The sequence below is a fragment of the Bos javanicus genome, chromosome 29, assembly GCF_032452875.1.
Source record: "Bos javanicus breed banteng chromosome 29, ARS-OSU_banteng_1.0, whole genome shotgun sequence".
NCBI lineage: Eukaryota > Metazoa > Chordata > Mammalia > Artiodactyla > Bovidae > Bos > Bos javanicus.
The window spans coordinates 44544123-44557079 of NC_083896.1; the positions used below are offsets into that span (position 1 = coordinate 44544123).

Below are 12957 nucleotides of genomic sequence, written 5' to 3' on the forward strand. Positions count from 1 at the left end.
AAGTTGATTCTGCTGTCTTGGAGTGTGACTTGCTCCTCACTCTGGAAGCCCCATCTTGGGCAGATGGACATGTAAGTGGGGGTTAGGGAGCATGGCTTGGTTACATCTTCAACTCTCATTTTTCTCCAGCCCCCTTCTATTTTGAATTGTTTCATGCATACAAAATGATGTATGTCCTAGAGAGGACTTTAAAATAAAAAAAATGACAAGAAGCACATCTCTGTCCTTGACTCAGCTTGAGAAAGAGCATTAGAGTTGCGTTGGAGCCCTGGGTGCCTCTTCCCAGCCACGTCCCCTGCTTCCCCCTACAAAGGTAGACATTATTCTGAATTGTGTGTCCCTCATTTCCCGGTCTTTTAAAATTAGTTTTACTACGTATGTGCGTCTCTAGACAATGTTCTTTCGTTGTGAATGTTTTGGGAAGTTTATATAAATGCTCTCATAATGTATGTGTTCTGTGACCTATTTGTGTGTGTGTGTGTGTGTGAACTCAACATTGTTTGTGAGAATCATCAATGCTGTATGGTAACTCGAAACATTTTCCCTAAGGGGTAAGAATTTCACAGTATGAATATACCGTAAATCTCCTTTTGATGAACATTTGGTTGTTTCCTGTTTGTTAACACGAACAGTAATGCTATAAATATTTTTGTCCAGGACTCTTGGCGCTTCTTGCAAAAGTTTCTTTAGGATGTCTTTGTGTGTAGGGGTGGAGTTGCGGTTGGAAGGATATACATCTGGAATGTTTTTAGATAATGCTGGATTGTTTTCATCAGCCCCCCTCTGCTCTTGGTGTCCCTGTGTTTCAGCATTCGCTTCACTGATTTTACTTTCTTTTTTCTCTGTCCTTTCTTCAGGGCAGTCGCGAGCCACACCAGATTGCTTTGGTTTGGCCAACACCCTAACACACACCAGACTCAACTAGGAGTTCAGTATGTGGTGGCTTACCCCTCCTGGTCCTAAGCAGGCCTGCCTTTCTCTTTCTGTGCAGGCCCATCTATAGCTGAAATAGCCTCATCTACTTCTTTCAAATACACGAGCACTGAGTCCCTTCCTCCCTGGGTCCAGTGTGAGTAATTCAGGCTTGCCTGTCCTTCCTTCACATCTATCACTACGTTTGGTGACATTTGGACAGCTGCCTTCTCTAGCTTGTTAGATTGAAAAGGCATAAGCTTACTGACAAGAAGCTGCTCTGCCAGCAAGGAGGATAAATAAAATCACCGATGGCTGTTGATTTCCAGTCTGTCCCTATTGGTCACCGAGAGGTCCAGAGAATAAATTTTTCGCCCAAGAAACGGCTAGGCATCCTGATGAAATCAGGAATTATTATGTTGGTGTGGTGTGAGAGCCTCAGGCTGGCTTGTTGCTGTCACCTGCAGGGAGCATGCAGTCATGTCATGTCTACTAAGCAATCCTTGGGACTGTCAGCTGTCCTGCTCTGACTTTGTTTTTCATTCGTCACCCTTGTGCCTCCCAGCTCCTGGTGGAACACTTGTGCTCTTTGGAGCGTGTTGTTTTATCTGCAGGATGGAAAATAACACCCTGTGGGGAGAAAATGGCCTGCTCTTGGCCCTCCCCGTTATTAGAGCCATCCAGTTAGTTTGAGGTCTCCTTGGTATACTTGTTCACGTTGTTGAGGGTGTATTGGCAGTCTGCACTCTGTATTTCACCTTGAATTAACACTCTCATCTCGTGAAGCTCAATGAGACATAAACGTGTGATTTATGTGCACTTGAGAAATGTCAGTGTGATTGTATGACCCAAGGTTAGGTATGTATGAAATGTCATGGGATTCAGTCTTGTGAAAACGTCATCCTCTGCCTGGTGTGGAGAAGAGAGTTGAAAAGCTGAGCGCAGGGAATGTCATGCTCCTTTTCTTGATCCCTGTAGAAATATAATGTACTTTTGGGGAAGGAAAAAAAAAGCTTTCCCTTTATCAGATGTTTAAATAAAATTGTTTGTCAAGTAGGTGCTTTGACTTAACAGCTACTAAATTCTTTCAGAATCCACAGTATTTTTTTTCATGAATGAAGAGCATATCTGTAGTTGGCTTTAAAAATAACTAAAGCTGTTCTATTCATTATCATTTTTTATCAGTATTTTTTTATAATAAAAAGATGTTTTTTCCAAAAAAAAATCAGTAGATTTTTATTCTTCTCACTTGGAATTTCAAAATTTTCACTGAAATATAGTTGATGGGCAATGTTATGTTAGTTTCAGATGTACTGCATGGTGATTTGACATTTGCATACATTACAAAATGATCGTCGTACGTCAGTAACCATCTGTCCCCATACAAACTTACTGCAGTGGTACTGACCATGTTTCTTATGTTGTATATGACTTCTCTGTGGCTTAAAATAAAAAGATTAATACATGTCCATGATCAGAAATTCAAGCAGTATAGAAAGATGAAAATTGTAAAGGAAAGCCCCTATGTCTGTTCTTACTCCCCAGAGGTAATCATTGTGAAATATAATTGGCTGTTAAGATTCTGGACTTCCCTGATGGCTCAGTGGCAAAGAATCCGCCTGCCAGTGCAGGAGACTTGGGTTCGATCCTTGCATCAGAAAGATCCCCTGGAGAAGGAAATGGCAGCCCAGTGTTCTTGCTGGGAAATCCCTTGGACAGAGGAGCCTGGCAGGCTACAGTCCATGGAGTCGTAAAGCGTTGGATATGACTTAGTGATTAAAGAACAACAATCAGTGGGGAGGTCAGTTATAACAGTTCCTTTATGAAATTCACAGCTTTTAAAGTCGACACCACTTCACACTTAGCATCATCGTCGGCACCAGGTGGCAAGTAGCTTGATGTCACAAGAAGGGTTTTAGCGTCTCATTGATCCCTTCTCTATGCTGTTTGTATGGTGACGTTTCCCCTCATGTTCTTTCCTCTTTTTGAGTTGTGTAAGTAGAGACAGAAAGATGATTAAATTTCATAAGTGTACTGAATTCTTTCTGTAGTGTCAAACTGACTGAGGGGACAACATGTGCTCTGCTGTATCACTCAGGAACTGTATCACATTTGTCTTTGAGCCCAGAGCATATTTGCATATTCTTATCTGTATGTATGCTTAGGGAAGGAGCTCAGTGGTTATCAGTCACTTCTCGTTTAGACCACATTTAGAAAAAAAAGGATGTGACCATGGCCGAGTTGGCGTCACTGGCCAACTTGCAGTAGAAGTGTTGATTTCATGAAGGCCCTTGAGGCCAGTTGCCCCTCTAAGCATGAAAGCTCTGGGCAAGCCAGGATATACTGCTGCTGTTCTTCCTGTGTGCTGGGGCAAATTCTCCAATGCCTTGGTGTTTTGATCTGTTGATTGGTAATACTTTTACTTACTATCCATTTTAATATGTGGGTGAAATAAATGTAAAATAAGAATAGGGTCTTCGCTGGTGATCTAGGGGTTATGACAGCACACCTCCCCTACAGGGGGCATGAGTTCGATCCCTGGTGGGGGAACTCATGGTTCCCACATGGCTCCCACATGGTTCGTGGTATGGCTGAAAAATAGAGAAAAAGAAAAAGAAACAGTTGATAAAATAGGGCCTATAGGTCTACAGGAGAAAGTACTTCTTAAATGATAGATATAAACTAAATGTAATTGATCAAAGAGAGACCTGGTGAAATTTCTATTATTTCCCTAGCACTGAAAGTCTGAAAAGTGTATCTGTACCTTAGAAGATTTGAATTTCACATTGTGAGTGTTGTAATACAATAGCCTCTCTATCGCGGTAATATTATCCACCGTCCCTGCGGAAGCTCAGATTCCTTAAGTCAGAGACAGAATGACTTTCACAGAGTCCGTTTTACATGTATTGATTTACAGATCTTTTGGACACATGAGTGGTTATGTGATTTCCTTTTAAACTAGATTTCCAGTTTCTTAGCTGAGCCAATAAGCTGCTGCTATTCTTACTTCTGGTACCATCTCTGTGTGCATGAGGAAGGTGCCAGCCAGAAAGTGCTGGGGCTGTGTGTTTTTACTGCTTCATTCCGAGAGGCTTGTCCTGTTTTGGCCTGGACTGGAAGGCTCAGTAGGTCCTCTGAAATTTGCAGTCAACTTGGCTTGAATCTGTGGTGTCACATTCTCGGAGCACTTTGAGAAAACAAGGAAGCTGTGGAAATGATGGCAAGAGTTGGGTCTTCTTCCATTGTGAGTTTGGAGTGGTATTAAGGGCTCTGGAGAAAGGACAGGAGCTTGAAGTTGGCCATGGGGCTGGCCTTGAGCAAGGTGGTTGGGTTCTAGACTGGCGAGCCCTGACAGAATCCTCCCTTCTTTAGGCCTAGTTAGAGGAATAACCAGCAAAACTTGGGAGGATTTTAGAGAAGCAACGTGTGTGCCCGGGCGCCACCTCTGCATTCATTCACAGGGCAGCGATCTGATGAGAAAGCCTGCTGGACCTGCTTTCCCTTTTATGTTATTACAAACTGGAGAAGAGCTGTAGTCACAGCTCAGGGAGCCACTTAGGCAGACCGGTGCCTGGCCTCTGCCTTGGGTAGCGCCATGGAGAAGCCCAGTCAGTGATGATGTATTATTGCTTAGCTTTTACATCTTCCAGAAGACAGTTACTTAAAACATTTCGTTTGACATTCAATTATGTCTTAAGATCATAGGCTATTTTCTCTTTAAAGCTGTGCTGTTCAATACAGCTAGCCAACTAGCCACGTGTGGCTACTTAATATTAATTGAAATTGAGTGAAATTTAAAATCCTCTTCCTTTGTTGTACTGCCCACATTTCGTGTCATAGCAGTCACCTGTGGCTGGTGGCTGCCATATTTATGGTCTCTCCTTATTTGTTTAATTAGACTGAGTCCTCAGTCTGTCCTCTTCAAGTTATTTTAGAATGTCCCTTTTCTTCTCTCTTCCAAGGACCCATTAGTTTTCTTTTGTTAGTTTCCCCTCTTTAAACGTTTTTACCTTCTACTCAGCTTGCTTCCTCCTGTAGAGAATTTGCTTCCTGATGCTTCCTTGTCCATTTGTTTCTCACAATTTTAGGTCTTAGTCAATATCTACAGAGAAGACTGTCTGGAGGCATTAACTCCAGAATGGTTTTTAGTTGGTAGGATTATGTGTGATACTAATTTCTGTGCTTGTATATTTTTTGGTGATTTCCAGACTTTCTGTAATAAACACATATTACAGAAAAGACCAGTAAATGTTGTTTTAAAAATAGATGTTTAGGGACTTGCCTGGTGGTCCAGTGGCTAAGACTTGGAGCTCCCAATGCAGGGAGCCTGGGTTTGATCCCTGGTCGGGGATCTAGATCCCACATGCCGCAACTAAAATCCACTGCAGCCAAATGAATAAATACTTTAAATATTTTTAAAATAAGTAAATATCTAAAGATACGTGTCAACTGTACTCAGTTGTACACGTATGTCAAAGGAGGGAAACTTACACATTTTATATCACAATAAAGCTGTGAAAAAAAGGTTGGATAGTTGAGGCATGGTGGTGGGGGCTGAGATTCCACTCTACTCCTCACCCTCCTTTCTTGGTTCTAGAGTTGCTTGTTCATCTTTATTGATAACAAAAATGGTGGCTGGAGAGCGCTTTGCCCTCTGCCCTCTTCGTGGTGATGGGTGGCGAGGCACAGGTGAGGAGGGGGCACTGATATTGGAGTTGAGTGATAGCTTTGCCAATTTTTCTGCCCCCAAGTACTGTTCTTCCTCTTCCCCCCTTAGAAGTAATGATGCTCCACACCTCCCGGATGAACCTGTGTTTCATTCATCCATTCAGCACTTTCAGTTCTGTAAGGAGAGGCACTTGTAGCATCCAGAGATGATGTTGGCAGAAGTTTTTTTAAAACTATAACGTACCTCTTAGAAATTACACTGTGAGATCAGGTAATAGACAAAGTCCGTTCTCTCCTAGCGTGAGCATTCTAGTGGGGGGAGACAGGTAGTAAATATGTCCGGTGTGAGTGCTCTACCCTGGATGTTTTTTTAGTGACCCAGTGCGGATATAGGTGGGCGGGGATATAGGTGGGTGTGAAAGGAGTGATGTTTTAAAACTTGGTCCCTTGGAGAAGGAAATGGCAACCCACTCCAATATCCTTGCCTGGAAAATCTCATGGATAGAGGAGCCTGGTGGACTGAAGTCCAAGGCATCCTTGTTAAAAAAAATTAAATAAAACTTGGTCCCTGTTACAGTGTCTGCTCCTCTCTTAGTCTGCCACCTCCTGTGGATAGCAGTCTGCCTCTCAGAGCCTTGTTCTGAGCAAGATCCCCCCTGCCGCCCAGCTAACAGTTTGGATGTGCTAAGTGGAATCTTAATTGTCCCTGAGGAAAGTTAGCCTGGTTATTGTTCTTAGATGTAGGAAAGTGTTTTTTCTTTACAGTTTTTCTCCAAAACTCTGTGTGTCTGTCTGTGTATGTGTCTGGCTTTGAGCTTCCTTTTGTTCCTCTTGTTACAAGTGAGACAGAGATTCTTTGTAGTGGTTTAAATAGTTTAGAAAAACACAAAAGGCTTAGGACATCAGTTGTCATTTATTTGGTCCCTCCTCACGGACCTTTTCCTCTCTGTTGTTTGAAAACACCAAATGGCTTCAGGGGTTAGATTGTAGCCTTTTCTTCCCCTGTCTCTGATTTCCAGTGCCCAGAAAGCACATCTAGTGTCCTTGTTTGTAAATTTCCCCGTCCTCTGCCACCCTGGTCTCCTCCCAGAAGGTAATCACTAGCCGCAGTTCAAAGCGATATTTTAAAATGAAAATCAGATCATGTCACTCTCCTGTTCATACTCTCCCCAGTTCATTCATTTAACAGATGCTTGTAGACCAGCCAGTATGTGCCACAAGCAAAATCCTTTATCTCATAAAGTGTACAATCTGCTGGGCAAAGATAAGTTTATTGTTTAGTTGCTAAGTCCTGTCTGACTGCGACCCCATGGTCTGTAGCCTCTGTCCAAGGGATTTCCCAGATAAGAATACTGGAGCGGGTTGCCATTTCCTTCTCCAGGAGATCTCAACCCAGGGATCGAACCTGCCTCTCGTGCATTGGCAGGTAGATTCTTTATCACTGAGTCACTGGTGAAGATAAGACACGCAATCAAGTAACTTGTCATCACACATAGAGTAAAAGCCTTCTTCTGACTTTGGAGATACTTCCTGGAGGGGTCCTTCCCATGGCTTCGACCTCATCTCCACCATGCTGCCCATGATCGCCTGGCTCCACAGGCTGGGCCCCGGCATGGTCGCCCTGCCTCAGGGCTTTTGCACTTGCTGTTCCCTCTGCCTGGATGCCCTGTCCCCCGATCATCGTGTGACTGGCTCCTGGGTATCAGGTTTCAGCTGACCCGCTACTTGGAAAGCTGCCCCACCTGCCCGGTCCGTCCTGGGAGTTTAGAAATCTTCACAGCAGCTAGCGCCATCTGAAACAATCCTGTCTGTTTACATAGTCATTTTATAGGCGCTTGATAAATGTGTTTGTCAATGAACAGTGCCTGTTTATTTGTAAAGTTCATTGAGTGAAAGTCTCTCCTACATGGTTCTTGCATTCAACAAATATTTGTTGAGTGTTTCTATGTGCCAGGCACTGCTCCAGGGGCTGGGGAACCAGCAGCAAGCAGGTTGATGAAGTCCATTCTCTCTTAAAGTGAACGTCCCAGTGGAGGGAGACAGGTAATAAACCGGTAAGTAGATCCAGAGTGAACAGGCAGGTGGTGGGTGGTGCTATGATGAGAAAGCGGCGTGGGGACTGGAGAGGGTTGGGCAGTGTGATTGGGAAGGCCTCTGGTGAGGGGGTGTTTAGGCTGCTGCCCAGGTGAAGGGAAGCAGACTGCTGAGCCTTTGCTGTGTGCGTGGTAACCGTCAACTCCCCAGGAAGGGAAATCGAGGCTCAGGGAGGGGAAGGCATTTCTGTAGGGCTCCCCAGTTTAGAGGGAGGTGGAGCTGGGATTTGTCTCATGACTCAGGAACTGTTTCTCTGTTTAAACTTGGTGTTCCCTGAGCGCTCTCTGGCTCTCATGATTGACAATGTTTAATGCTTTGGACGCTGTAATGTTATCCCATTGACAGAGGGGCCTGGTGGACTACAGTCCATTGGGTCGCAGAGAGTCAGGCACAACTTAAGTGACTTAGCACGCACGCTGTGATGTTGGGATTACAGAATGCTGCTCTGTTACCAGACTGCAGACAGTGAGAGGCTTCATAGCATAGTGTCTGTAGGCGTCAGTGCTGGAGCCAGTTGTTGTCCAGTCACTCAGTCGTGTCCGACTGTTTGCAACCCCATGGACTGCAGCACGCCAGGCTTCCCTGTCCATCACCAACCCCCAGAGCTTTCTCAAACTCATGTCCATTGAGTCGGTGATGCCATCTAGCCGTCTCATCCTCTATTGTCCCCTTCTCCTCCCGCCTTCAATCAGGGTCTTTTCTAATGAGTCAGCTCTTCGCATCACATGGCCCAGCTATTGGCGCCAGTTAGCCAGGATTTTAATCCTGACTCTTGGTTTACTGTTTGAGTGACTTGGGCAAATTACTTAACCTCTCTAATGCTGCATTTTTCTCATCTGTAAAATGAGCATAATAATTCCCCTACCATTCATGTATTATGAGGATTAAGGGAGATTAATACAAGTTAATTGCTTTTGTGGCACATAGAAAACACTTAATATTACTGTTACTCTTGCTGTCTTTATTGCCATCCTGGCTTCTCTGTCTCTCCTCGATATCCCTCCCAAAACTGATTTCTGTCTAGAATCAGGGCTACCTTGTTTATATTCCGATTTCCTCCCAGGGACCATTATAAGGTCTTGGGTTCACTGTAGACACAGATCCTGCCAAACCCCAAGCTTAATAGACTAGAAAGTCAAAGGAAAATATTTTGGTTCTCTGAAGCAGTGACTGCGCCGGGATCCTGTTTCTACATCCTGCCAGCTTATATGAACGGAAGAGATGGTTCAGGCCCCGCCTGCAAACCACAACTTTGTTTTGAGCCAGCTCGACTTGACAGCTTCCCTATTCTACCTGCTGACTTCTTTAGCTCTGCTTTGGCAGCCAGAAGAGCAACTAAACCAGTTTACAGCTAGCCATTTATCACCAATAAAAGCTGAGTGACTCCTAGGAAAATGAGGATTTAAGCAGAGTTGGTCTTTTTCACTTTTCCTTTTTGTGTCTCAGACTGTAGAAAAACTGTATCCTCCTTTTATAGGAAAACCTGGTAATACATTTAAGGTCTATCCTGAAGCACTTGGATCTTTGTAGACGTGTCAGTTTCTTCTGTAATAAGCACCAAGACTTTATTTTCCCATTTTGGTTATAAACCTAGAAATATATTTACATGTTTCTGGTTCTTCCTTGAGAATGTATAAAACACAGGCTAACCTCTTCTCCCATGTGGATCGTCAGGATGAATGAGACCCTCATGGGCTTGAAATGAAGAGTGTGGACTGGCGCATGGTGCATAACTATTTTTAAAGTCACGTGTTTGCTTTTTTAGTTTTGTTTTTGCCTTCGTTTCTCCCTATTGCTATTGATATGCCTTCTTTCTGCTTTGTTGGTTCTGATATTCTATGAACTGAAGAACCAGTCAGTCAGTATGTTAGGGAGGAATGGGCTCTGAGTATGAGGCTAAGAGTAACGGGGAGTATAACCTGAGAGCCTTAGACCCACAGTGGGGCTGTTTTGCTCACCTCCTGGTCCAGGTTGTGCTCGCCAGGCAGGCTTGCTGGTGAGTTGAGGGTAGGGATTTAATCTTCTCAAGTCTTAGGGAGTCAGAGACCCTATTGAAGATGTAGTTGGAGATACAAGTCACATTTTCCTTTGGGGTTGGACTACAAGTAAAGCCCTATATCTGGTGCTTAGTTAAATTTGTTTTGATTACCTCTTTTTTACCTTTTTTTGTCCTTGTTGACTTGTTATGCAGAGAAACAAAATAGTTGTAAAATGTTTGAGCATCTCTGTTCATATAGTTGTGAAGTGTTTCAGCATCTCTGTTCACAGAAATCATTTTAACATCTTTGGGTAGCAGTAGTGCAACTGTGAGTGTGATGGTTGAGTATCTGTAGGCCTGATTTGTTAGTCATCATTTACTTTGTCTCTACAGGTAGGCTTTTGTTAGGTCAGCTCATATCCAATAGAATGTGGCAGCAGCATCTACCTGAAGTCTGTTGTTTAATAGAATTGTCTCCTTAAAAGTGAAATATGTGGATAGTCCACACAGCCTTCGGTCATCCCTGCCATGCATCGTTTTGGCTGTGGATGAAAATGAATAAGCAGCACTGGAAACCAGGGTCCTCTGGGAACATAAAAACTCTTGTGGCTATTAATGGATTTAATTGTATTTCCTTTCTGCCACCAAGATGTGCAATAACTTGTTTATGCCCTTATCTTTAATGAGGAAAATGGTTCATTAACCATATGCAAGAGCATTATCGCTTTGTTTTTATTACTTGTAGATAATCTCCTCCATCTTTCCTTTAAAAAAAAAAAAAAACTTATTAAAAGGAGCAGCCGTAATGTTATTAAGCACTGCCCATTGATCTTTTTGGTTGACTTTTCTCTCCATGGAGGAAAAGGAAAGTACCATCTCACTGGGGAAACAAAAGTTTGGGTTGGAAATGGGACAGGATCTAAGCTAGGCTTTGGCGTAGGATTAGTTTGGTGTGCTTTGGCCTTAGGCCAGTGGTGTGTTTACTTACATTCCTGGAGGGCCTCCTCAGGCAATTTCACTGATAACCGAGTGCCACTTAAGAGAACTGATTGAGTCCATTTAAGAGAATGTTTTATAGAAAAATGACTGGGATGGTGGCTCTATCTGGGTTTGGGTTCTGTTCTGTTTTGCTTTGTTTTCTTTGATGCTCATTCAGGTATTTCCTCCTATTCTTATATCTGGAGGAAAAAAGTCAGCAAGTTGCTCTAATCTCTTTAAAACCACGTGCCAGAAATGCTTTGGCTCTGGAGTCTGGTTTCTGATTTGGCTTTTCCTCACCATCAGGGTTTGGGTCTCTGTGGCTCCTCCTCTACCTATTAGTAACATCATTCAGTTGGTAGATAACACACAGACAGGAGATTTTATTTAGTCACCATTTTATTTATTTATTTTTTCTCTTTATTTGGCCATGCTGCGTGGCATGTGAAATCTTAATTTCCTGACCAGGGATCGAACCTGCGCTCTCTGCATTGGAAGTCTTAACCCCTGGATCACCAGGAAAGTCACGCCTTATCATTTTAGACACTGAGGAGAGAGCACTTAATGTATGTACGTGTGTTTGCTCAGTTGTGTCCGATTCTTTGCAACCCTGTGGAATTTTCCCAGCAAGAATACTACAGTGGGTAGCCATTCCCCTCTCCAGGGGATCTTCCCGACCCAGGGATCAAACCCAAATCTTCTGCATTGGCAGGCAGATTCTTTACCATTGTGCCACCTGGGAAGAGCATTTAATAAAACAAATAAAATCCAGCTTTCCTGGGAGTTAGGCTTCCCTCATAGCTCAGTTGGTAAAGAATCTGCCTGCAGTGCAGGAGACCCCGGTTTGATTCCTGGGTTGGGAAGATCCGCTGGAGAAGGGATAGACTACCCACTCCAGTATTCTTGGGCTTCCCTTGTGGCTCAGCTGGTAAAGAATCCACCTGCAACGCGGGAGACCTGGGTTTGATCCCTGGGTTGGGAAGATCCGTTGGAGAAGGGAAAGGCTACCCACTCTGGTGTTCTGGCCTGGAGAATTCCATGGACTGTATTGTATAGTCCATGGAGTTGCAAAGAGTCGGACACAACTCAGCGACTTTCACTTTCACTTTCCTGGGAGTCACCTTCTCAGGGCAAAGTGGGCAGCAGACAATAAGCAAATGAGTGAGAAAATGATAGGGAATGTCAGATGGTGAAAATTAAAGCAGGAGAGGCTTAGATAAGTGAGGCAGAGAGTGTGTTACGAAATAAGGTGGTTTAGAAGACCCAGAGAGGGGGAGTAATGGTGTGCAGCACACACTAGGCAAGCCAGTGGAGGGAGCAGTAAGTACTGGTAGGTTCCAGGAACATCCAGGAGGCCCTCAGGCTGGAGGCAAGTGAACGAGGTGGAGAATAACAGGAGAGAGAGAGAGTGAAGGGACCAGATCTGGTAGGCCTTTGTAGGACTCTGGCTTTGACCTTGAGTGAGATGAGGAAGCCACTGGGATTTCAAGCCAGAGAAGAGACGTGATGATGAGTTACATATTAAAATAGCCACTGACCCCTGTGTGTAGGAGAGCCCTGCGTATAGAAGAAGAGCAAGGACGAAAGCAGGGGCTCCTGTTAGGAGTATGGAAGTGATGTGCTAGGAGCTGACGTTGCTCCAGGCAGGGTGGTAGAGAAGATAAGTCGTCGGATTCTGGGTATGGTCTTTTCAAGCCTAAAGGATTTGCTTATTTGGGATATGACAGAAGAAAAGGATTCAAGGAATGACTTCAAGATTTCATTTAACTTCCTTGTGTCAGTTTTCTGCTTTTCACTAAAAGAAATAATAATTATTGTCATCTCTTTATCGTTAAATGACATGGTTTGAGAAGGAGATCTGGGTAACAGAACTCTTCAAAGCTCTTGAGGAACTTTGTTTCTCCATTTGCCCCTTGTGATTAATTGGGGGTAAATTTCCTTGGGGATTTACTGGGTGATGGAATAAGCCATAGGTTGGTGACTGATTATGTTAAAAACCTAGATAAATTCTTTTTATGCCATAGGCCTTGGTGAAGCTGTTGGAGCAGTGGCGTCTCACTGTCCCTAATTATTCTGCTGCCATGTGAGTTTGGTCTGGGAGCTCTGCTCTGATCCTTCCCTGCTTGATGGTGTTTGATGAGAGAGAGAGAGCTACCATTAACAGCCACAGCACATACCTTTTGTCACTAATCCAGTGGAACTGAAAAGTAAAAAACATCTGGTTGTTCTTTCTTTCTTTCCTTTTTTTTTTTTTAATGACTGGTTTTCTACAGCAGACAGCCTGTCTGTGCTTCCTAGGAGCTGCTCTATAAGGAGGAATCCTGCTG

At 43.8% G+C, this 12957-nt stretch overlaps 1 protein-coding gene across 1 annotated transcript in view; it reads left to right on the top strand.

Annotated features, from left to right (window-relative positions):
• The window catches only part of PACS1 (phosphofurin acidic cluster sorting protein 1), a 149822-nt gene that overhangs the window by 1347 nt on the left and 135518 nt on the right, over positions 1 to 12957 (top strand). The gene's annotated exons all lie outside the window — the stretch shown is intronic.